The sequence below is a fragment of the Cynocephalus volans genome, chromosome 2, assembly GCF_027409185.1.
Source record: "Cynocephalus volans isolate mCynVol1 chromosome 2, mCynVol1.pri, whole genome shotgun sequence".
Taxonomy (NCBI): domain Eukaryota; kingdom Metazoa; phylum Chordata; class Mammalia; order Dermoptera; family Cynocephalidae; genus Cynocephalus; species Cynocephalus volans.
The window spans coordinates 118,293,564-118,320,900 of record NC_084461.1 but is presented as its reverse complement, the minus strand read 5'-3'; the positions used below and the strand labels follow the sequence as shown (position 1 = coordinate 118,320,900).

Here is a 27,337-nt window from a genome sequence, read left to right as displayed (position 1 = left end):
TAACACTGCACTCTAACCAACTGAGCTAACTGGCCAGCCCACTTTGCACATTTTAAATTGGATGTTTGGTTTTTTATTGCTGATATTTAGAGGATCTTGATGTATTCAAGACACAAGTCTTTTATCACACATAATGCATTGTAAATGTATCAGCCAATCTGTGGTATGTCTGTCTATTCATTTTCTTAACAATATCTTCTTTTTAAGGTATGGTTTACATAAAATGAAATAGAAATAAAATGTTTAGCTTCATGAGTTGTGACAATTAAATATACCCATATAACCACCACCCAAAGCAAGATATAGAACAATTATATCACCCCTTATCCTTCTTTCAGTCAATGCTCCTATCAGAAGCAATCACTAGTGATTTCTATCACCATAGTTTAGTTTTATTCACATTTGAACTTTATGTAAATGGAAATATATAGTATATATGTAAATGGACTCTTATAGCATATATTCTTTTGTACCTGGCTTCTTTCACTCAACAACATTTTTGAGATTCATTAATGTTGTCCATATATTTTCAATTCATTACTTTTTTTAAGAGCCTTATTGAGCATTACCTAACATACTATAAAATCTATCTATTTAAAGTAGTTCAGCCTGAAACTGATAAAACAAATCAAAACAAGAAAAACAGGGAAGGAACAAATAAATAAGGTAACAAATGAACAGAAGGCCGTAAGTACAGATGCAATGGAGATTTTAAAAGCAGTAAGAGAACATTGCCAGCAACTTTAAGCCAGTAAATTTGAAAATTTAGACTAAATGAGAAAATTCTTATAAAATATTAAAACTGACTCAAAAATAGATAGAAAACCTGAATAATACTATAACAAATAAAGAAATAGAATCAATTGTTAAAACAAGGCCCAGAGAGTTTAACAGACATGTTTTTTCAAACACTTAAGGAAGAGATAATTCCCAAGTCATTCATCTCCTTCAAGGAATAGATAAAGGGGAACACAGCCCAACTCATTTTATGAGGCTAGAAAGCAATCTTCATCAGGTTAGGGATATTTTTCTGTTTTGTTCATATGTTCAAGTGCTTAGAATAGTATCTTGTGCATAGTGGCCACTCAAAAAAAAATTTTTGTTGAATGAATGAATGCATGGAATAGTCTCGAAAACAAAACCAAGCAAGGTCAGTAGAAAGAAGAAAATAACAGTCCAATCTCATTTAAAAACAGATGCAGAAATCTTAAAGAAAATATTGGTAAGCAAAAACTAGAATATATAAAAATAATAATAAGAACAACTAAATTGGACATATCCCAAATACAAAGTTGATTAGGAAATCTATTATAGTAGTCTACCACTCTAACAGATTAGAGGGGGAAAAACCATACGTTTATTTTAGTCACTTTTTTCCTGCAGTGACTAAAATAAACATGTATGTTTTTTTCTGCAGCAACTAAAATAAACATGTGTTTTTCACCTTCTAATCTATTTTTCTTGTTTTTCCCCTCTAATCTGTTATTCTTGATTTTTAAAAAAATACTTTTTAACTAGGAATGGAGGGGAACTTCGTAAATCTGAAAAAGTGAATCTGCAAAAAAATCAGCAGTAAGTATTGTTTATTAATGAATGCCTTTTAAAATCAGCAAGAAGATAAGGATTCCTGCAACAACTGCCTCTCTTTAACAGTCATTAAATATCAAAAAGATGTCAGCTCTTCATAAGGAATTTCCACAAAATCTCTACAGAGTTTGTGTGTCCCAAAGACTTTAAAAAGAAAAACAAAGTAGAAGAACTTGTCTAACCAGACATCAAGACTCATTTTTAAAGTTGTAATTAAGACACAGTTGAATTGGTATAAGGATAGAAAATAGACCAATAAACCGAATAAAGAGCCTAAAAATAAACCCACACATGTATAGAAACAATATATGATAGAAGTGGCATTGACTATCAGTGGGGAATGCCTTGACTATTAAATAAATGGGACTGGGGCAATTGGTAATGTATACAGAAAAAGAAGAATTGGATTCTTGCCACATGCCAAACACAGAAAACAAAGTTCCTGATGTATTAAGGACTTAAATGTGAATGGAAAAACTTAAAAACTTTAAAAAGAAAATCTAGAAGAATATTTTTAAGACCTTAGGGTAGATACATATTTCTTAAGGCACAGAAAGCAAAAGGGCAAAAAATGATGAAGAAATGTAAGTATGTTAAAATTTATGGCTACTCTTAATCAGAGAAGAGCGAAAAAGTGACAAAGCAAGTCACAACTGAGAACTTACATAACTTACATAATTGTATCTAGAATATATAGTGAATTCCTAAAAAATCTATCAGGAAAAGACAGCATACCCAAAAGAAAAATGAGCGAAAGATAGAACCGTATATTTCACAAAGCAAGTAGATGAATGGCCAATAACATGAAAGCCTCAGTTTCATTAATAAGCAGGGAGATGGAAATTAAAATCACAGATTCCAGTTTTCATTCTTGCCCGGTGGCAAAAACTAATTTTCAACACCAAGTGTTGGTGAAGATATGGAGCAATGGGAATTCTCATACACTGCTGGTGGGAGTATAAGTTGGGACAACCACTGTGGAAAACAATCTTACTTTCATCTAGTAAAGTTGTAGATGGGCATACCCCACGACCAACTGTTCCTTTCCTTGGTGCGTACCCTAGAGAAAGTCTTGCTCATGGATTTCAGGAGATAAGTATAAAGATGTTCCCAGCAGTGTTGTTTATTATAGTAAGATCTGGAAGCAGTCCAAAAGTCCATCAATAATAAATAAACTGTCATATATTATTTACACGCACACACAGATAAACTACAATGACATGAATCATGAATAAATCTCACAAACATTTTTCATCAAAAAAGAAAGTCACATATTCCACATATATATATTAAACTCATGCAAAACCAAATATATTTTAAAATATACAATCTATGATTAGATTATAAAGAAAGGCAAGGAATGATAAACAGAAAATTCAGGATAGCAGCTCTGTCTGCTGGGAATGTGATCAGAGAGAGCATACCTGGAGCTTAAATGGTACTAGTAATGTCACATTTCTTGAGGGTTCAAGGGAGTTTCTTTTATTATTATTTAAATATGTTAATTATATTTTTGTCAATATAATATTTTTCATACTAAAGATATATATATTTAAAAAAAAAATTTTTTTTTGGCCGGTAAGGGGATCGTAACCCCTGGCTCAGTGTGGTCTGCACCATGCTCAGCCAGTGAGCGCACCAGCCATCCCTATATAGGATCTGAACACACGGCTTCGGCTTCAGCACTACGAGCGCTGCACTCACCCGAGTGAGCCACAGGGCCAGCCCTCATACTAAAGATATTTTAACAAAAAGATCAAGTCTTACAAGCTGGTGGGGAGAGTGGGGAGAGTTGAAAGAGGTGGGCATAGTACTTAGAAGTCAATGTAAGAAACACAAGACTCTTTCAGCACATCCCTACGAGTGCTTGTCTACCTTCTGCTTAATTTTTTAATTTTAATTTTTAGTTTTTATGTGTATTTTTATTATGAAATATTTTAGAAATACAAAAAGGTATAAAGAATAATATAATAATCACCTATGTGTCCATGATCCAATTTAAGGTATAAGACTTTACAAAAATAGTTGAAGCCTCTTGGTAACGCTCCCCAATTGCATTACCCTTCCTGCATCCCCAGTAACCATGGCCCTGCAATTTGTATCTGTCATTCCTGTGCTTGGCTTCCTAATTTTACCTACATATGCATGTATCCCTAAAAGTTTGTATTGTAGTATATGTATTGTTTGGCAAGTTTGGCATTTCATTTGTGTACATGCTATCATTTGGTATATATCCTTCTGCAATTCTCTTTCCCAACATTTTTTAATGTTTCTCCACGTTGATGTGGCAGAACTCTTCATATCTAGTTTTAATCTATGTTTTCAATCCTCCAAGATTTAAAAAAATTTTGTTATAGGAAATTTCAAATATATACAAGAGTAAACAGAATCGTAATGATCCCCTATGTACTCATCACCCAACTTTAACAATTATCAACACATGGTCAATTTTGTTTCATGTATTCCACCATCCTATCTCCTGCCCTCTTGTATTATTTTGAAGCAAATCCCAGATATCATATAATTCTTCCCTAAATATTTCAGTATGTATCTCTAAAAGCTAAGGCTCTTTTTATAAACTTACAATCACTCATCGCACCTACAAATTATTAACAGTTTCTTAGTATCATCAAATATCCTGTCAGTACTGAAATTTTCAAATTTCTCATTAGTGTTATTTTTTACATTTTATTTGCATCAAGTCTCTGTTTTAATTTCTTTAAATTGCTGATGGACTACCCTGTGCAAGGCATTGAGTGAAGTTCTGTTGATCATATCTGAGGCTGAAGATCTCACTCTGAGTGAGGGACAGCTTGCTTATTCAATTGGTGGACTGAAAATCTAGACTTCTTCAGGTGGCTCGTGGAAGCCAAAAGCCATTTCCACAGATGCCTGGTTTGTACATCACTAATACTCATGACCTCTGTGATGTTGTTTTTTGTGCTTTCTACAGTCCTTGTGTAAAGAGCTCCTATAACATGTTTTTCTTCTTAACATCTCATTAGATGGTTATGCAGTTACTCAGTATTTACCATACTGAATAACATAAATAATATCTGTTGACTAATAATTCACGCTAAGCAAATACTGATTTCCATCATCTTACCATCCTTGTTCTTCTTTGAAACTGAGGGAGGGTGTGGGATGAGATGAGAGAGTGAGGTAATGACCAAATGAGATAATGTACATGTAAGTAGATTGTAACCCGTAAGGTGCTATATAAAAGGCAGTTTTAATAGAGCAAGCAGCCCTCATCCATCACCCATTTTAATTTTGTACTAGCTGTACTGACAACTTCTCCTTAGTCCACTTGTCTTATACTCAGCCTCTCATCCATCATCTGGGCTGTTGTAATGAGGTGTAGTCTTGCCAGTGTTGCTTTCATTGTTGCCACAATAGTGTTTTTGTGACAATTTGAATATTTATCTCTTTTTTGTGAAAACAAAAATGAGTAGAAGTGGAAAAATGAGGCTGTTAATGTTAGTGATTAGTAGCATCTCTTAAATGTGATATCATTAAGACCAAAATGAGCTCCTTAGAGGTACTGAGAGCAATAAATCTTTAGCCTCATCTGAATTCTTAGTCACGTGCCACTTGACATATATTCAGTTGTTAAGCATAAAAAGGGAAAGAATATCTACAAATACTAAAAATACATTGTTCGATACTGTGATTAAAATCTGAGATGTAATTAGACATTTTATAATGTTTTTAGGTTTCTTTGAGTAACTGTCCGTAACACATTTAAGCCTATTGTTTGACTTTCATACATTTGACTTTTGAATATGTTTTAGAAACACATTATGTTTTGAAACATGGAACCGCCAATAATAGAATAAAGCTTCCTCTCCCATAGTTACCCACAGAGCTAGAACTCTGGAGATGGAGTAAGTGAGATTAGCCCTGCCGTAGGTTGTAGTGCTCAGCCAGCCTGGAGTGGAGGGCGGCAGAAGAAAGTGGGTGGATAGCTCTGTCCGGGAGAGCAAGCCACTTCTCTTTCTCTGACAGCCCATGGCAATCATTTCATAAGATGCCATCTTGATGACATGAGCCCCGTTCACATGATCAAAATATGCTGTCCAGCTGCACTGTTTCCTCTTGTGCTAAATGTTGTAGGTGTCATCCTCTGGTATTTGGGTGAGGCAGGAAACTGAGCAGCCTCACCTGAAGTCTTGATGACATTGAGAAACTGGCAGTGACCTAAAGCATCATTTGGTACAAGACAGAGGATTCCTTCAGCAGTTAGGATTGCTGGCTTTCTGTAGCTGAAGCCCAGTGGTAGTCTGTTACCCTCATGACCTTGACTATCTGTAGACAGGATTAGAGGATGCAGCATGGACATGCAACCTTCAACATCTGTTCTGCCTTGAATTACAAATACACCAAGAATGCACATCATGACAGCATCATCAGGAAAAGGAGGCTTGAAGTGATTTACAACTCCATGCCATATTTTAGGTTTAACACTACTTTGTGTATCTATTTTGGCAAAAGCTTTGGGAGCAGAGGAAGTCATAGTTTGATGGTATCACTTGTATCTGACATCACCCATATTACTTTTCCCTTGATAGTCCATTAAACTCGGATATGTTCAACTGTATTTGCTCTTAAGAAGTAAATTCTGCTTAGTATTAGAAGAAATGGCCCCAAGTTAAAATCTAGCTGCTACTTTGAGATTCTTCTGTAAAAGAGAACCTCAGGGAAAGAGAATATCTTATTGATTGGTAATGAGCTGCAGCTTTATTCAACAAACATTGGTGAATTGTATTTGAGTTGCCAATGTCTGTTTACTAACTAGATTGTGAGCACTTGTATGGCAAAGAACCAAGTTTTCTTCATCTTTTATTCCCCAAAGCACTTAGCACATGGCAGGGATTCAGTAAAGTAGAACAGAGAAGATGTGTATATAAATAATTATAATACAAGGCAGGAAGTAGATAGGGCTGAGAAAGAGGTATGAATGAGTTGTGGGATACTAGAGGAGAGAAGAGATGACTTTCAGCTGTGAGAACTGGAAAGGCTACATGGGATGGTGTCAGCTGAGCTAGGACTTGACAGATAAATGGACCTTAACAGACTGAAATGCAGGGGATAAGAGTTAACATATACTGGATGTTTTTTATATGCCAGCCACTGTGCTAAGCGTTTTACCTGCCTAATCCAACTGAATCCTCCCAGCAACTCTATGAGAAATGTACTGTCATTAGCCCTGTTTTAGAGCTGAAGAAACTTGTGGCTCAGGTAGATTAAGTGATTTTCTGAAAGTCACACAGGTGGTAAATGAAAGAGTCAGGATTTGTTTTTTTTTATTTTTTATTTTTTTTTAAAAGATGACCGGTAAGGGGATCTTAACCCTTGACTTGGTGTTGTCAGCACCACACTCAGCCAGTGAGCGAACCGGCCATCCGTATATGGGAACCGAACCCGGGGCCTTGGTGTTATCAGCACCGCACTCTACCGAGTGAGCCACGGGCCGGCCCGAAAGAGTCAGGATTTGATCCAGTCTGAAATGAAGGGTAGCTCTTAAACACTGGACTATACTGTCTCCTGTTCTAGAAATGAATTCAGTGGCTCAGTGTTTGCAAAAATATGGACTATCTTCTAAAAATATTTACTAGTGACATGGCTGGAGAATAGAGTATGTGGAGGTTGCAGAGCAGTGGGAAATAAGATTGTTCCAGGAGTCAGGGACAGATCACAAAGAACTTTGAGTGCCATGTGAAGGAACTGGGGGATTTGGGGAAGGTGAAGGAAGCATTAAATGCCTGCTAGTGAAGTGGCAGGAACAGATACATGCTTTAGGCAGACAACTCAGTGGGAAGGGTGGAATGAGAGGCATAAAAACCAGTTAGGTGGCTATTGCAATAAGGGCGCAGGAGTGAAAAGGCATGCATAGCTCCAAGAATATGTGATTTCCTCCTGCAGGCCTAGTTGGGACTGTTTCACTTTAAGAAAGAAAAAAAAAAAAATGCATGTTCAAAAATCTAGACTCCAAAGAACATAAATTAGGAAATAATTATTAGCTTTTCAAAATGTGCTCTATTTTAAAGCTTTTAAAATAAGATTTGGTTTAAGAAATTTTTTTCCACATGAATCTTTAGGAACTGCATAAACTGACCTATGTTTATACAACATTCTTTAAAGGAACATTTGCCAACCAATCATTACAAAGGAATACGGAGAACATGAGTGAATTTTTTCTTTTTTTCTTTTTGGTGGCTGGCCACTATGGGGATCCGAACCCTTAACCTTGGTGCTGGGAATATGGAGAATGTGCATATATCCCTTATAACAAAAATCCTTTTTTACATGACTCAATTTTTTCTTCTAAGCCTTATGAATGACACTACATATGTTATTACATGTCAAATAAATTCCTAAAATATTGCCAAAAAAACCCAACAGAATTAGGGATTGGAAAAGTCTCATAGACTGTTGCTTCTGGACTGTGCTCTAGATCTACAAGTAATTCCCTTGTCTGTGGTGCTTGCTCACATTCCTGAGCTGTGTGTGTAGTTCTGAGGCAACATGTAATGCCATAACATTGGCTCATTACATGGTTTCCATTTGTCCAAAGGGAATTGCTCATGAGGAGGCAGGCTCTCTAATTTTCCTTTCATGGAGAATTCATCCCATAATTTCCCACACTGAAGTGCAAAGTAAATAAATAATAAAAATTAAAAATGCTGTGAGATCTCACACCCACTTTCTGGGGTCTTATCAGCAAAGCTAGAAATATGTCCCTTTTAACTACAGAGGCTGTGGGAATGGCAGTATTTCATATCTTTCTACTGACCAACATTTTTCGTTTGCTGCCTAAAACATGTTCACCTGGATATTATGGAATTATTAATTGTATGTGTTTGAGTGATGATGTTAAAAAATGAATTTTTATCTTTTAGAGATACATAATAAAAATTTACAGTTGAAATTATGATACCTGGGATTTTCTTCAAAATAGCACAGGATGGAGGAGAAGTCAGTGGGGGTCCAGATAAAATAATAATGGCCATGAGCTGATGATTGTTGAACCTGGATAATGGGTAGATGAGTGATCATTATATTATTCACTATATAAATTAGTGAATTAGTTTTACAAAAGGTCTACTTTTGTGTATGTTTGAAATTATACATAATTTTAAAATAATTACTCTTTAGGTAGAGGAAAGAATTAGTAATGTTTAGATTTTTGGGTTGAGTATTGCTGTGAAAAGGAGAAATACTGATGAATTGTTTCTAGAAAAATTTGCATGTCCAGTAATTTCTCTTGTTAACGCATAGTACATTACTCAGGTTCTCAGCTCTCTCCAAGCCTACACTAACTGTATAGAGCTGCGGGTAGTTGTATATGCACTTACCTGTGCCTTTTGTCTGTGTTCTTAGAGCTTTTTCATCACTGGTTTGTCTCTTCTGAGAGATTAGTAATACCATCATGGCAGGATTTTTCATTTAACCAGCTCCTCACCCTGTGGTCCTGAGTACTATGATGTTTTGAGAATAAAATAAAATGTTAAGAACAAGCTATGAGATCAAACAGTATAAGTCAATATTTTTCAAAGGCTGGCAAAGGGATGATGATCATCTAAATGTTGGTTTACATGTTGAAACATCTGAGTTCCATTCAGTCACTGACAGTGATTTCCTCTGAAGCTGGGGGAAATGCATCATACTTTTTCTTTCTGCAAAATAGAAATAGTCTGGTCTCACAGTTGGAGAAGGGAAAGGAGGCAAACAGGGGTGAGGATGGCAGCTATGTTCTCCAGTGACCCAGTCACTCCTGAGTGGTGGGAACTGTCCCCAGGTGGCTGTGCACCCCACCCTGGGTCTGCGTTTTATTGGTGTGGCTCCAACACAGCTCTAATTCTTCTGAGTAGGTTAATTTGCTGACAGAAGTCTTCTGCAGTAGCTGCAGCCTCTTTTCTCCTTTTAGCATAGAGCTGTAGAAAATGTTATTGCTGAGAAAGGTCATGGCACTATTTCAGAAGTGATCCAAAGGCCTTGAACTTGCAGAGACTTGCTCAAGGTCATACAGTTATGAAGCAAGGCTCATACTAGAAGCCAGGTCTCCTCAACAGTTCAGTACTGTCAGCCAACTCCTCACCTCCACCCAAGTCCTAGAGATATACCTTGGGAGCTTGTTTTGAGGATTTTAGGCTGATCAAGAGATAGGTTAATAGAGTGTCCCATTTAAGAACTATAATCTCTAGTTTTGGTTTTCTTTTTTTCTTTTTTTTTTTTTTTTTTGTCTTTTTCGTGACCGGCACTCAGCCAGTGAGTGTACCAGCTATTCCTATATAGGATCCGAACCCGCGGCGGGAGCGTCGCTGCCCGCTCCCAGCGCGGCACTCTCCCGAGTGCGCCACGGGCTCGGCCCTAGTTTTGGTTTTCAAAAGGAAGTTAGGGAGGGTGGCTTATCTTCTAAGCAAACCTGCTAAGGTGACTGAGTGAATCACTGCGGGGAAGGTGTAATGTTGTCAGCCCTTTCTGGCCTCCACACTGAAACTGGAATGACACTCTTGGTAAGGAAATAAAGGAGGAAGTGAAGCCAATTCATCATTGCTTAAGGAGCCTGGTATGCTGAGCTAGGATTCCTTAGCTGCGAAGGGTCAGGGAGCTGCTAGTTGGGATTGTTCAGTCCACTTGTGCATTCTGAGGAGCTCATGGGCACTGTAGTAATGTCTGGTCTTCTCTGTCTGGCATTGTTCAATATCTCTAGAAGTTTTCTTTCGTAGAGAGCTTTTATAGCAGTCCTGAATGGATAATTGGCAAATATTGTTTGGCTACAGCAGATAAGCTTTGTTTGATTATTTGAAAGTTTCTTTTACTAAATGGACTTTAACTATTAAGATTCCTCTTCTCTTAACTTCCTAAAAGTAGTTAAGAAAATGAATAGTGAACAGCCTGTGCTCCAAGGGCTCAGAAAGCCAGACACATTTGGTAATTTGAGCTCTTGGAATCCTAGGCAGCCCTCCTTATTCCTCTAGGAATAGGTACTTTTTCAGTTGTTAAGAATGAAAAATCATAGCTTGCAGGTATAACATCTAGTCACTCTTCTGAAGTGTAATCAGATCTAAAAGGAGCCCTAATTTTTCCTTGCTTGCAGGCAGGCAGGCCTCGAGTCTGGACTGTGAGGTTCCCTGCCCTGTCTGCTCCTTGAAGAGCTTCAGGAATGAGGTGAAGTTTCTATCCTCATGCTCATGGCCTTGTCAAATACTTCCTCAGGAGCTGATTCAAATCTTTCTTGCCTTAATTTGGGCCCATTTCTTCTTGATTAGTCATTTGGTGGCACAAATGACTAATCTTGATCATTATTAAGTAACTGCTCTGAATTTTTTTTTAATGAGCTTTGAGCCCCTTAGAAGATATTTTTAAGTCCAATAAGTAAATACATAAATAAACAAACATGGCATGCCCAGACTTGGAATCAATTAGAAGGGAGGGGAGGAAGGGTGGCTGGGGAATCCAAACCCAATCTAAGACCTTGCAATGAGCTACAGGAGCCAATTCTGGTTTATGAAAAAGAGCAGGGGCCTGGGCTGACATAGCAGGAAAGATGCTGACTCTGGATTCACATGAAGTAGAAGCCAACACAAACCTCTATAAAGGGAACATCAACAAGTCAATGATGTGAGTTAGTGACTCTTAGGATAAAGAGATGGAGATCTAACCAAGAGACACTGCAGGAACAGGCAGACTCCAGAACATTACAGTACTCTGCTTTTGTTAAAACTTTTTATTCTGGTGTTCCTAGCTTTGTCTTATTGTTACTGGATTCAGGTCCAGCTGCCCACCCCCTTGAGAAGGAAAGAAAAAAAACCTCAGAGGTCAAATGGTTGGTGTTAGAAAAGCAGATGTATTCAGCTGTAGGAGATGGTAGCCTATCCCATCCCAAAGATTTACATTTACTGAGGGGTTTTTAAAGGAAGGGTTGAGGGAATGGAATGTGGGAGGTGAAAAGCAGGAGAGCAGGAGATATAAGTTACAAGGGGTCCGTTTCTATGGGTCAGGTACAAGGTCTTGCCAAGGCCTCATCTGGTTTCTGTTCTCATCTCTACAGTTATCTCAGGACTCTGCAAGATTTTGGTTTGTGCCAGTGTACTTGGCTGGTGCCCAAGGTCAGCTTCAGTCATTTGGCCTTGATCATTTCTCAAAACTCTACAAGTCTCAAAGAAAGAACTGTTAGCTTTGCAAAGTACTAATTAGTTTCTCGGCCTTGTTTTCCTACTTAGCGAGTGAGATAGAAAGTCAGGGGATGGGAAGAAAGAGTGGAGAGAAAAAAACTATCCTTTTTAAAATCCTCTCCCGCTCCACAGCCCAGGGAGCTTTAGGTCCCAACATGGCTTCAGTCCTGCTCACTCCAACATTATTATCATCAAAGCCATTTATTATGGCTTTACAGTTGGTGGGGGTCCATTTCTGGATATCAAAGAAATCAAATTCTATTGCGGAAATGCAAATCAAAACCACAATGAGATGCATTTCTTGGGCAAGGGATGGAAGGAAATGAAGCCTTGCTGGAGCCCTTTGAGAAGTCAGGCTCCACTGGATGGTGGATGTCCTTGTCTTGAGTGAGCCAACCAGGCCGTTTGTGAATCTCCATATCTTTTTCATCATGAGACTATCTCCAGATTTTCACGTGTGCTCCTCTTTGTGAACGCCGAGCTTATGTTAAGGTTTTCATGTCACAGGCCCACTCAGTGGTAAATATTTTCTGGACCCTAATTGTTTACTTATGTACACGTTGATTTGAACAGTTCCTTTGCATTATTTTTCAAAGCCCATCTCTTTGCTTACTAACAATTGTATATGATAACAGTAATGACTATGATATTCAGTGTGGTTTACATACTTGTGTAAAGGGCTATTACCCAGGCTTATTATAAGTACTGAAGTATAATGCTGAATTCACATGCACAAAAATAAATAAATAAATAGATAAATTCCAAAGCACAATCCAGAAATATAGTAATAGTTTGATTTCTGGCATCACCTTTCTTTTAGAAATCCCTTGAAATTTTCATTGATTCTTTCCTGAAAAATCCTAAGTCGAGTCTTCTGTCTCCTTATAGAAGTTGTCATTGTGATTATCCTCATTTGACAGTTGGGAAAAAAACAGCATAAAAATGAATAACAGCTTTCTCTATAATTTAGGTGTTTCATTTACCTCCACACATAGTTATTTTAATAGGGCTTAAATGTATCTGGATAGTCATTACGAATTTCTGATAGATTTTAAACCTGACTAGCTTTAAAAGCTATCCTGGCAGGCTGAATCCAAGCCTCTTCTGGTGTCCTTGAGTGGAAACTGTCACCTTATTTTTGTCTGTCACAGGATGCTCACCAAGGGTCAAAGTCAGGATGGCTCAGGGCCAGGTCTCTACTTGTGGCAAAGCCACTCAGAGCTGCTGCCTTATGAATATGAGGCCAGCCACTTCACCTATGTCCTGCCAATGAGAGGACAGCAGCATGAAGGGAAAAGATGTTTCTCTGACATCTCCAAGACAACGTGAGCGAATGCTCAAGGCCCCTTGCCTTGGCCTCAAGCAGGCAAATCTGCTCTACCACCAGTGTGTTGTAGCTGGACCTGATTCCCCAGTTCCTGTGCAGCTCACAACTAAGCCATGGTGCTCATGCAAACTGCAGTGGTCCATGTATACAGTACTCTAGCAATGTGGTCCATGTATACAGTACTCTAGCAACTTGATCAAATTAAGTATATGCATATCCTATAATGAGATTTCTGAAGTCAATTGACACCCTCCCCTTTCCTACACCAACCAGGAGAGATATTGTAAACAACAGAAACCTGGTGGAAGTGAGAATAGGGGAATGTTTGTTTGCAGGACCACCTCCTATAGTTGTGCAGATTGTTCCCCGAACAAGACTTCACCTGAGGGAGTGAGTGGGGGCTGAAATCTGCCTGCCAAGGTTTGCACTTTACTGTGGGGTTGCATCCTCCAAGATGAAGAGGTGCCTTTTCTGAAGCACTTAAAGACACCATATGGGTGAGAGGTTGCCTAAAGAGATTCCCATGAGGGTCTAAAATGAGTCACACATGAGGCTGCTCATGGCAGCATTATTTTGGTGGTGGGAAGTTGGAGGCACTTGGGATGCGCATTACAGGGGAAGCAGTGAAGCCAAATGTGGTGGGTATACACTGTGGAGTACTCCACAGCAGTTGGAATGATGGCCTGCATGTGCAAATAGCAACATGGATAGGTCTTCAAGTGAGGTGTGAAAAAAGGAAGATATAGAATGAGATATATAACGCAATATTATTGATGTAAATTAAAATATATGCAGACCAAACAATACACACTTGACATGAACATACACAAGCCAAAAAATGTAATTAAATAGAATGGTTGCCTGTTGAGTAAGGACAGGAGTGAGGAATGGGACTAGGAGGAAATATGTATATGCATACATACATACATAGAACAAAAGAGGGGCCTTGTATATACCAATTATAGTATAATATGCCATGAACTGAAAAGTGTGATTAATAATACTCTATACCTGAGGCCTAATAAGTTAAAAAAATTTAAAAATTAAAAAAAATTCAGTAAGCATCTTGGGTCTTGCCATTTCAGGCTTTCGTCAGTCCAGCTGTTGACTACCAGCATGGCTTTAACAGTATGAGCACAGCTTTTTAATAATGTCATTGACAGAAATTTATATCTGGATTCTCTGAGCTGCCTTATAACATGCCTGCCCGTATCAAGCTCAGGGATGTGTGATACTATTCTGCTATTTAAAATCCTTGGAAATTATGTTGCTTTATCTATATTATTTTATTTTCCTGATACCCATAAACAGAATGAAAGCATTTACCCTCCTGGGGATTTAACCAAAATATAAAAGTTGTGTTAACAAAGACTGGGACTACAAAGAAGAAAAGAAAACCTTTGATTCTATTTGGCCGGGTTTCCTAGAAATCCTATGCCCACTTTTTGCATCCAGCCAAGGCTGGCAGCTGATGAGTCAGGCTGGGCCCTTGGTCATTGGAACACAGTGTTTCAGCTTCTTCAAAAATAGATCTAGAACATTCTAGACCAATGCAATCAAAAAGTACCTGGTGCTAAAAACTTGTACCATTTAAGACTAATATTTAAGTAAACCCAGCAAAATTTTTGAGATACTCTATTTCTTGGCCAACTTGTGTGTGCAGATTAAACCAAAACAAGTCCTAATATTCTCCAAATTAGTATGTGTTCAATAGATCCCAATAAATTAGATTGAACGACCTTTACCATCCATTTAGGGACACCTCTTACCCATATGCTATTTCATGTATATTAGAAAATGTGCTTCTTCCTCCTGGAGATACAGCCCCACAGTGAGACACAGGTGTGGCAAGTGGAGCTGGGTTTCAGCTCAATTCACCCCCTCAGTTATTCAGGGCACAATGTACACAACTGAAGGATGGGGCTCTACAAAGGAACTCCCCCCTTTCTCTCTTTTGCCAGGATTTCATTGCTTGGTATAGGAAAGGCAGGCTAGATTGACCACCCTAATCTCCAAGCAGGGCAACAATTTTGCTCATCCCACGTGCTGTTCTGGAAGTTTACTACTCTAAAGGTAGTCTGATTCCATTTCTCTTGAGTCTGGGTGAGCTTGTGACTTCTTGTACCCAATAGAACATAGCAAAATGACACTGTGATTTCTGAAGTTTAGGTCATAAAAAATGATACAGTATCCACCTTGTTGGCTAGAACACTTGCATTTGTAGCCCTAAACTGTTATGCAAGAAGTCCCACTATTCTGAGACTACAATGCTGTGAGACAGGTAAGCTACAGAGAGAGTAAGTAGGTGCTCTGGTCAGCAGTCCTAGTTTTTGAGTGTTTCAGACCCAGGCACCAGACACGCGTGTAAGCATGTTGTGAAGTCATCAGATTTTGAATCTTCTCAGCTGAGGCCTCAGACAGCTTGGAGCAGAGAAGAGCCATCCCCAGTGTGCCCTTTATGAATTCCTGACCCATAGACTCCATGAGCACAATAAATTGTTGTTTTATGTCACTAAGTTTGGGGTGTTTTGTTACAAAGCAATAGTAACTAAAAGACCTGTTATCTTCATCTACACCAAAAAGCAGGGCAATAAAAGATGGGGGTAGGGAACTATTATGAATTTAAAATTTTAAAATTACAAACTAAAAGAAACATAAGAGGTATATCAACAAATGCAAATCGCATTGTTTTGCTCTTGATTAGAATAAACTATTGCAGAAATACATTCAGGAAAGTCAGGGCAATTTGACTTCTGACTGGGTACTAGATGATATTAAGAAATTATTGTTAATTTTTTTAGATGTGATGTAGTGGTTATAGAAAAAAGAGTCCTTATTTCCTACAGATACATACAGAGTATTTAAATATGAAAATACCTATGATTTGCTTTAAAATTTGCTTTAAAATGGGGATGGTGGGGTGGGGTATAGATAAAACAAGATTGCCATATGTTGATAATTGTTGAAGCCTGGGGATAGGTAACTATTACCTATCTCTATTATGTTATTATTTCTACTTTTGTGCATAGTCAAAACTTTCCATGAGAAAAAGTTTAACAAAAGAGAGGCTGGGAGGACTTATTTCTGCTTTCAGGCTGTGGTTGAGTGCTAGCAGGTGCCAATGGTTTAGATAGATCTCCCCTCTTACAAACATGCCCTCTATGCATGGCTGGAGGCTTCTTGAGATCCAGGACCCTACCCCAACAAGGGAGATTACATACACAGAAACATACTAACAAAGGAAATGATATTCTTAGGCAAATGTTTTGGACACTCCTCAGATCAGTACTGCATAATTTTTGGTGGCTAGAAATCCCCTTGAAGACAGAATTATTGTCCCTGGAAGTATTTAGTCCAGTGCTAGGTACACAGGGGTGCATCTGTAAATTTTTGGCAAATTGATTTGAATTAAGAAAACTTGGGCTGGTCGGTTAGCTCAGTTGCTTAGAGCATGGCCTCATAACACCAAGGTCAACGGTTTGGTTCCCTGTGCTGGCCCAGCTGCCAAAAATAAATAAATAAATAAATAAATAAAATGGCAATAAGGTATTAAAAAAAGAAAAACAAAGAAAGCTGATAGTTTGGGATGAATTCATTAACTTACTCTAAAGGTTATGTAGTGTTCAATTTTCAGCCTTGAAATATATGTCAGCAGAAGGGCGAATGGGCTGCATGTTGCTATGCAGACGATGCATTTTGGAAGGTCCTTCTGTTTGCTTGTGGAGTCTCTCTCTCCCTTGAAGAAAAACTACTAACTCATGCTGCAGCCTGCTGCTCTCTGCTTGGTTTTGGCTGTGTTACCAAGCCTAAAATAGAAAGTTCTTTTACTGCAGAGCAGGGAAGGAGGTTTAAATTTATCAATTCAGATAACAAAGGGTAGCATTATACTGGCTTTTCTCGGGTGGGGAGTAGGGGCAGATAATGCCTGTTTCATTAGAAGGAGTGATCTGACGCTGGCAGGGGCTGGGACCAGGAGACAAACTTTCACTGTGGTAAGATGGACTTGCTTCCCGTCCTGAACCCCCTCACTCCCTCTTTCCAACAGTGTCACCTCTTTTAGGACATGGGAAAGAAGCCGAGCCATTGGGGACTTAGTTCTAGAAATGTCACTGAAGTTATCAGACTGGGAACAATTCTTTGAGACAAACCACTTCTTTCTCAGCTTTTGGAAGAGTCAGGATCTTGCCACAAAGTTAAATAGCAGAGAATTGTTATCTTTCTCCTATCAAAGTCAAACAATTTTTAAATGATACCCAGCATTGGAAAGAGTTTGGGGAGATGGGCATTTTCATACATTGCTGGAGGAGAGGTAAACTGATCTTACCGTATGGAGAGCAACCTGACAACATAGATCCCAAACCATAGATATATGAATACCAGAAGATGTGTATCCAGGGGCTCTCTCATCTATGACTGGTGGAAGTGTAGCTTGATTCCCTAGAGAAATATTCGCACATGTGCAAGAGGACACATTTACAATTATGTTGATAGTAGCAGCATGCACAAGAATGAATCCTAGAAAGAGTACAACTGCCCATCCACAGAAGAGTTGATGATAAACCGTGGTATATTTATGCATTAGTCAAACTGAACGAACTACACGGAAATGCAATGACATGGATGTATTTTAGCAAAGTAGTATTAAATGAAAAAATAAAAGGCCTGAAAGATTACATGCAAAACATGATATCATTTTTATAAAGCTAAGGACAATTTTTAAAATTACTCTTTAGGAATATATACAGATACAATAAAACTATATAAAAAGGAAAGCAAGGAAATAAGCATAGGATTCAGGATAGTTCCTCTGCGTGGGGAGGAAAAGAAGGGTGGGGTGGGGTGGGGGCGGATAAACAGCTATGGTTAAATATTGGTTATTGTCAAGGTTGTACCTTTTGTTTTGGATTGTGGATTCATAGGTACTGATTACATTATTATATTAACGAATTTACCACCTAAATTGACAAAATTGAGCTGTCCACTTGCCAATTATGAGAGTGTGTGATGAACAGTATTGTGGTGAATCCAGTTTTGTGTACCTGACATTAAAAAACCAAAAACAGTAGAGGTGATTTCTGTCTTTTAAGGAAAAAAAAAAAAAAAAGAAAAAGAAAACAGGGAATAGCCTTTGGTGCAGTCATTCTACTTCTAAGCATTTACCTTAAAGAAATAAATAGAGATACACATAAAAATTTATGAACAAGAATATTTATCACAGTATTTATAAATATAAAAATAGGAAACAATCTAAGTATCAAACTAACATTAGGTACATAAATTGGGTTATATCAATATGCTAGAAAACTAGTCTTTAAAAATATTATTTTCTGATAGTATTTAAGTATTTGGGAAAATTCTCATAATATATCAGTTGAATTAAACAGGTTACACATTGTGAACTCAGTTTTTTATTTCTCAAGTATATATATGCACACACACACACACACAAAGCTGGGAAGACTACACATCACAATGATAATAGCCCTTATGAGGATACTTCAAGAAGTTTATGGAAAATAGAATTAAAAGGTCATACAAGAGCTGACCCATTAGCTCAGTTGGTTAAAGCACAGTGTTATAACATCAAGGTCAAGGTTTGGACCCCTGTACTGGCCAGCTGCTAGAATAAATAAATAAGTAAAAAAAAGATGAAATGAATTTTCCACGAACTTTTTGAAGTACCCTTATATCTCTGGATGTTATGATTGTTTCTTCCTTAAACTTGCAGCTGTTCACAAATTTCCTATGGTGAAACTTAACTCCTTTATAATCAGAAATAATTGTATTATAAAAACAGATATTAATAATAATAGCTAAAGTAGATGGAGTACTTGTTATATGCTAAGAGCTTTGTATGAGTTAATTTATTTAAAGCTTAAAATAACCCAATGAGTATGGTACTATTATTTTATGACCCTCATGTTTCAGATGAAGATATGAGGTTTAGGGGGTTAACTAACTTACATGAGGACACAGAGATCATATGAAATTGTGCCTTGAATTGCGCTTCTAGGAGGTTCTTCAAAGGGTGGGCCTAGTGGTAGTCCTGGTTTCCTAGACCCAGGGATGGCTATTCCAGAGAGAGTGATCTTCCTGAGAACAGTTTTGGGAACTGAACAACCTATGTGGAACCTGTGAGCTGCAGGGAGAAGAAGCCCCCTGGCGATGTCTGAGCCAGAGCCTACACAAAGCAGCCAACCAGAGAATACATGGAGGCAGACGTGGAGGAGCCAGGGTGCCCAAGCCCCTAAGGGTTTCTGATGAGCCCTTGCAAAAAAGGAGATCCCAGTGATTGGGGGATAAATTGGTGAGCAGAGATATTCTACTCATGGCTCTGGCCAGCTATGACTTCCACCAGCCATTGTAGGATTGGCTTCCAGAGCCTTTGGTGGAGAGAAGGAGGGCGGTCTAGGGATGGGACAGAGCCAGGGACTTAGCTGCGCTGCTCTCTTCTCATCACTCATGCTTTAAATATAAGCTCTGATGTGATCAAGGCGCCACAGATAAAATGCCTTTCTCAAGCCAGGCAGGCAGAATCTGGTATCCAATTTGGACAAGATAGTGGAAAATAGACTCAGGGGGAAAAAATCCCTTGGCTTCAGCACCAGCACATGGGAATTGAAGAATCTGACACCTTAACGTTGTAGAATGAACAGATGTAGGCATGATTTCCTATGTTTTCCTCAAAGCATCTAGAATAGATATGATTTAAGAGGGAATGATTTTTTTATTTCTGGGGTACAAAGCTGACCGTCATCATTTGTGCCCAAGATATGATGGCCATGGGCCGAGCCTGTGGCGCACTCGGGAGGGTGTGGCGCTGGGAGCGCGGCGACGCTCCCAGCGGCCGCGGGTTCGGATCCTACATAGGAATGGCTGGTGCACTCACTGGCTGAGTGCCGGTCACGAAAAAGAAAAAAAAAAAAAAAGATATGATGGCCAGATCGATACTAGCAGCATGCCCGTTAACACAAATTGTGATTATTCCATGTCCTCAACCCAATTAATCCCCAACCTCCCTCCCCCTCCCCTTTCCCCCACCTCACACTGCAGCCCTAAGTATGCTCTAAGAGGGAATGATTTTAACCGTTAGTTCTTCTCTTTTAGCTGAAGAATTTTGGATTATCCTTCAAGATGTAACTCCAGCATCAGCTTCTATGGAAATACTTCTCCAGCTTCCCCAAGCAACAAGGCCATCCCTCTTCTGTACACATTTAATAAATGACTTGTTTACCTGCTGGACTATCTGTCCATCCTGTTGGAACATAAGCTCTGTGGACTGTGTATTATGGACTTTTGGGTTTTCACTCGTTACCCTGCATTTCTCCTTGTTGCCTCTCCCCAACATGCTGTCATGTGGTAAGTGCTAATTAAATGGTGATTGTTAGAACAGAGATAGAGGTTCTGCTATGGTCTTCTAGAATTCCCAGAGCTGGGAATCAAACCCCTTTTTGGATCTCTGACACTTGAGAGAATCTGATGAAAGCTAAGAACCTTTCCCCAGAAAAAAAGCACATGCAAAAGAAAATTCCCAATTTTATTACACTAAATACACATGCTAACATGCACACAAATGTGTGCATGTAAAACTGGGGAAATCTGAATAAGACAGGGGATTGGATCAATAGTAATATTCAAGTTGTGATATTGTACTGTTGTATTGCAAAATGTTAACTGCTGGGAAGCTGGGATCTCTCTGTATTATTTCTTACAACTTCATGTGAATCTAAAATTATCTCAATAATAATTTTAATTAAAAGAAAATTCCCATATATTATCCTTTGGGAGTTGATGGACTCTCCCCACAACATACCCATGAATCCTAAATTGAGAATTCCCCAGTATAGTCCAATCTGCACATTGTTGGATGGAGAAACTGATGGGAAAGGAAGTATCCAAAGTCATTCAGACTGATGGTGGCAGAGATGGGATGAACCCAGCTCTCTCTTCCTTATACCACAACTGGTTCCTGGGAGAAAGAGAATGCTGTCCACGTCATGTTGTTTACTTGATCTAAAGGCAGGACAGACCAATACATCAGAGCAAGTGATATTCCCTGACGTGGGGAGAGAGCACTGAATCTAGGTAGAGCAATTCATTTTCAGAGTTTTTTGGTCTTTTTTCTCCTCATTGCTTTCTAGGCTGCTTGTGCTCAGCCTATGGGGCTGGCAATGATCTCATTCATAAACAAGGTGGCTTGGAAAGATGTAGCTCAGGGACCAGCAGCCATTTTTATTCTAATTGCCAAAAGAGGAGCCAAATATGGTTTATCCAAGCAGGCTGGATATTAGGAGGAATAAGGTAAAAGAAGGAGAAGAAAAAGAAAGGGGGAACATCAGAAGAAAAGACAGCAAAAGAGTACGGTATGGGGAGAAGACAATGGAGGAGGGGATGGATGTATTTAGGGAGTAGTAGATTGATGTGGTGGGTTGGACCACCAGCTGCTCACCAAGCGAGCCTTTAAGGAAATGGGTTACATGCTCTATCCTTGGAGACTGCTGGGCACTGGGACTGTCAGATAGTCAAATGGTCAAGATCTTCCTTTCATGAAGATCAGTTGTAATCTGATGCTAAAGGCTCTCCAGTAGTTAATAGTTTGGGCGCTGAAGCCAGATGGTCTAAGTTTGAATCCCAGCTCCTCTACTTAGTATCTTTTTTACTGTACACAAGTTACTTAATCCCTTTGTGCTTCAGTTCCATCATCTGTAAAATGAAGATAATAATAGCACCTATCTCGTAAATTGTGAGGAATAAATGAATTAATACATGTAAAGCACTTAGAAGAGTACCTGACATATAGTAAGTGCTTAATAAATGCAGGCCCTCGTTATTGTTACTACTTGATGGAGTCTCATTTCTTCTTGCCTGTTCCTCCAAAGATGGAGACAACTGATTAGCAGCCTTCCTGTGAGCATCAACCATCAACTTGTAGGTACTAAATTAACCATCAGTTTTATCTTTCCTGTACACACTATGTTACTTCTTTTGCTTGGGGACCCAGCTCCATTACCATTTTCCAGAATCAGAATTTAAAGATGAACACATAAGTACCTGGTAATTGAGGAGTCTTCCTGTCCAGTGTTCCCTCTGTCAACTCAGAGAACAAATACTTCTGAGGGGTCAGTTTCTTTCTTTCCATCAGAAAGGAGAGCAGTATGGACCTATATTTCTGTCTTTGCAAATGAATTTCACAGCACTGTTTAGATGCCTCTGTGCTTGCAAATTCACCTGTTTTGGTGAATTGAATTTCCAAGTTTTGCCCAGCGTCAAGCTAAAGCATTGGTGAACTGCTTAATCTGCAAAATAAAGAAGAAAATGTAAACAGATTTCCCCCTCAGCTCCCTCCAGCTTCCTGCAATTTCTCCACAGTGTTTCTGGGAGTCTTTAGGGAACATCTCACATGTGCTCATCATCAAGTCCTACTTCATTCAAACCCCTCTGCTCTTACAGGTACCAGGTCTCTGTGCTGTTCCACCAGTCTCTGGGGGTCTCCTGCTAATCTAGTAGGCATCCCCAATCAAGAGAGACCTAGAGTCACCAGAGAAGACTTTTCAGAGGGTATAGGGCTTGAACTGATCTCGAATGACAGGTAGAGTTCATATTGATACAGGGGGCAATCCAGGGAGCAGGGAGAGGGAGAGCAAAGGGTAAAAGTAGGAATGGAATGGATGAGTGCAGCATTAGTCTGGGGAGTAAGGGAGCTGGCTGAGCTGAGGGGAAGAGCTGTAGTGAGAGGAAAGGCAGGAGAGAAAAGGCCATATTGAAATACTTTGGGGCCGACCCCGTGGCTCACTCGGGAGAGTGCCGTGCTGGGAGCGCAGCAGCGCTCCTGCCGCAGGTTCGGATCCTATATAGGGATGGCCAGTTCGCTCACTGGCTGAGCGCAGTCACAAAAAAGGACAAAAAAAATAAAAAATAAAAAATAAAACCAAAGCTGTTAGTGCATTCATTATTAAACAAAAAAAGAAAGAAAGAAATACTTTGTGAGGAGGCCATAGGAGAGCTGAGACTTCTTTCCATAAGAAAGTAGGAGCTCTTGAGTAATATTCCAGGGCATAGCAGAATATTTAGCAGAACTATTGGCTACATGTTCTTTGGGCCTGTGATTCTCCCAAGAGATGCCTTGTCATTTTTACTCAGATATTCTGGACATTTTCTTTTATAAAGGTGATATGTATTCCTCACAGAAGAACCAAATAAGCAAAAAGAAGAAAATGAAAAGCAATCCCACTCACAGAAATAGCCACTATTCATACTTGACTGTGTAGCTTTGTAAAGTTCTTATATACATATATTTCTAGTATATGTTTAATTAAATTGGGGTTATATCATACATACTGTTCTATAAGTTACTATTTGCACTTAATATATTATGAATAATATTCTATGTCAATAAACATACTTCATGATAGGATTTTTAATAGCTGCAGAGTTGGTGACAGTATTCAGCCTTCTGGAATGACGAACTTTACCTTCTGTTTCTGAGATTTTTTTCCTGTAACAGAAAGATATTTTCTTCTGTAATTGAGAATGCTATCTGGACATCGTGGGCATTACCAGGGGACATAGTCATTTCTCTCTCTTATTTCTTTAGCCAAACTGCAATAGCTGGGGGAAAGGGCTGTGTGATATCTGTGGCAAAGTTCCTGGTCATAAAATTTTGGCCACATGTATAAAATTCTAATTCTGGGTGAAAGGGCAATATAGCTTAATTTTTCTGAATACTACGAGAGAGGAATATAGATAGTTACCAATGAATTGCAGGCATCATTATGTATGCTGAGTATAGAAATCTTCTGGAAGTTGGGCAGGCCCAGTTGGCCAGAGCATGGCAGGCTTTTCATGGGCACAACCATTAAGATGGCGACTGCTCAGGACTTTATTCTGGGGCATGGAAGGCCTAGGTGCAAAGAGCATGTTATCCTTTTCAGGTATGGCACCCTTTTCAGATATAAGATTCTGAGATTCTGAGCAGACAGAAGCATGAGTCTGACCAACTGTATTAATTCTTGATTTCTTTCTTTCTTTCTTTTTTTTTTTTTAAAAAAAGATGATCGGTAAGGGATCTTAACCCTAGACTTGGTGTTGTCAACACCACACTCTTCCCAACTGAGCTAACCGGCCTTCCTGATATAGGGATCCGAACCTATGGCCTTGGTGTTATCAGCACCACACTCTCCCAAGTGAGCCACAGGCCGACCCTAATTCTTGGATTTATTTCTAAGTGACTTGCTCTCTACACAGCAAGTCTTCCAAATGTCTGCTTGATGGCAAGGGAGAGGGAGTGTCCTTTTTGTTCCATCTTTACCTCTCCTTCCTTGAATTTCCTCTTCCATCTCCACTTTGTCCAATGGCTTTGTCTCTACACAATGTTTTTGATACCCCTATGTTCTGTTTCCAAATACCACTGTGCATTTCATGGCAGGCATTGGGGGACTGGCATTACAGAGTATTTAAAGTCAGACTCCAGGGCTGGCCCGTGGCTCACTTGGGAGAGTGCGGTGCTGATAGTGCCAAGGCCGCGGGTTCTGATCCTATATAGGGATGGCCGGTGCGCTCACTGGCTGAGCGTGGTGCAGAAAACACTGAGCCAGGGGTTACGATCTCCTTACCGGTCAAAAAAAAAAAAAAAAAGTCAAGGGTTAAGATCCCCTTACCAGTCATCTTTAAAAATAAATAAATAAATAAACAAAAATAAAGTCAGACTCCATTTAATAATAATATCTAACATTTATTGGATATTACATACATTACATACTGTTTTGGTGTTTTACATTTATAATCTCATTTCTTAGAAGAACCTTATTATTTGGCTATTACGATTATTCCTATTTTATAGATGAGAATATCAAGACTCAGAAAAGCTAGGTAACTTGCCAAACTTCACACAGCTGGGCAGTTGCAGAGCCAGGATTCAAACCCAGGTCCATCTGACTCCAGAAACATTTCTTAATTTACACTGCTCTACTTTCTGTCTCAGTAAATTTAGAGTCAGGGAAGTGAAAGGAGCAACGACAACAAAATAAACTTAACATAAGGCCAAGAGAATTGCTGACAAATAAGATACATCTCGTTCCTTCTCCATGGTTAATGTCAATTTTTATATCTTGGCTAAGAGTGCCTATTATAAAGCTATTTACTCAACGTTATCCTCCTCCTACCCCACCCCCATTATCAGATGATTTTTATTTATAGCTATGTTTAAACATCATGGGCAACACTCAGACTTGCTGTACACCAAATTTGCTATCTGAGTAAAGATTCATTCTCAAAGCTTATTTACATTCTTCACTCTCTGGTTTTGCCAAAAAATTAAAAGGACAATTCTTTTTGGTTTTCTTTTAAATTTTTGTTCCAAGTATTCCTCAGCTCTAGAATTGAGTCAGGTCAAATTAGTAAAGACCAGATTAATTAACCTAAATTTTCATATCCATTGGCTATTTTGGGTTCTACAGAATAAGAAAACATTCTGGATTTCTTATAAAGGAAAAGATATTCTGATTAATTTAGTTCTGTATTATTTATAATCATGTATGCTTTCCTTCACTGCCTGAATGCTAATAAGAGCGTCCTAGAATTCATTCCTTAAGAAGTTAAGTCATGGCATCTAATTATTTGGCATGATGTTTTAAGTACAAATAATTATATCATCCCTCCTTTTGTGGTGGTGGTGAGCCTAGTAATCTGCATCAAGAGAAAATAAATAACACCTTCATTAATGCTACTGACAAGGAGCTCAGAGTACTTTGGAAAACTCTACTTATTATAATCTTAGCACAAAAAACTAAAAGAAAAAAATAAAAAAAGAAAAGAAAAAAACAAAAAAACAAAAATATAATATTAGCACCTACTGGGTGTTCAACACTTTTTAATTTAATTTAATTTAATTTAATTTTTTATTTTTTTATTTTTATTTATTTTTTTTTTAAAGATGACCGGTAAGGGGATCTTAACCCTTGACTTGGTGTTGTCAGCACCACACTCAGCCAGTGAGCGGACTGGCCATCCCTATATGGGATCCGAACCCGGGGCCTTGGTGTTATCAGCACCACACTCTCCCGAGTGAGCCACGGGCAGGACCCCTTTTTTTTTTTTTTTTTTTGTGACCGGTAAGGGGATCATAACCCTTGGCTTGGTGTCGCTCGCACCACAGTGAGTGAACCGGCCTTCCCTAAATAGGATCCGAACACGTGGCCTCGGTGCTCCCAGTGCCGCACTCTCCCGAGTGAGCCACAGGGTCGGCCCTGGTGTTCAACACTTTTTAATCTACCAAACTAACCACCACTTTCCAGGTAAGAGAACTCAGGCAAAGGGAAATTAAACGTATTGACCGTGTTCCATATTTCAGTTATTGGAAGATTAGCTGTGTGACTATGGCTGAGACCTTGCCCTTAGGAGTACTAAGTTTTAAATCCTGACTACTACTGTTTTCTTTCCGGGTGCCTGCCTGCTTCTTGCCCCACCAGACAGGACCAGTTGTCACACCCGTAGAGGGAAATGGTGAAGAATAAGATAAGATACACTCCGGGCATGGCTTTATAATCAGGGACACCAAGTGATAGTCTTTTCCGTCATCCACATGGTCTCAACTCCTACTCTTCTATTATTTCAGGATGTTAACTGCAAAACAGGGTCAGAATTTGGGATAAAAAGACTTTTTCCCAGTCTGGTAAATTAAGTATGTGATAAGCCTTCTGGAGAAGTAGATCTGAGGTACTTTCTTCTGGGTACACTCGTGGGTGGTACGAAAGGAAAGCAGAAGTGCAATTTCCAGCTTGCGGAGGCCAAGCCAGTCTGCCTCACCAAGCAGGTTGTCTTGGATGAAGGAGGATTTTCAGTCCCTCCATGGGCTGATGGGGCCTCCAAGACTTTCTTCAGTCTGTTGGTCGGGATGATGCTCTCAGGGCCGCGGAGTGAGCGCTCTCCTCTAGTGCTGAGCCTTTGGGTGTGGCAGGCAGGGTTGACTGCGACTGAGGGTAGGGATCCTAGAAGACAGGCGACCAGGTTCAGCTCTTGCCTTGCCCTTTATGGTTAAATGACCTTTGGGAAACTTCTATGTCTCTCAGATCCTGGGGGCATCATAATCTCGCTTCTGCCTATCCCAAACCATTTTCAGCCACTACTGTTGGAAGAATACAAGCTCCACCAGGGCAGGTCCCTTGTCTATTTGGGTGACTCCTCTATCCCCCAGGCATAGGATCTGGCACATGATTGGCGCTCTACAGAGCTAAATATTTCTGTA

The 27,337-nt window shown here is 39.1% G+C and overlaps 1 long non-coding RNA gene across 1 annotated transcript; it reads left to right on the top strand.

The window, feature by feature from the left end:
- The first annotated feature begins 16,946 nt into the window (after nucleotides 1–16,946).
- LOC134366994 (uncharacterized) lies at nucleotides 16,947–20,489 on the top strand. Its single transcript, XR_010022379.1, has 2 exons — nucleotides 16,947–17,087; nucleotides 20,203–20,489. It is a non-coding gene; the product is annotated as an uncharacterized LOC134366994 (long non-coding RNA).
- The last annotated feature ends 6,848 nt before the right edge of the window (nucleotides 20,490–27,337 follow it).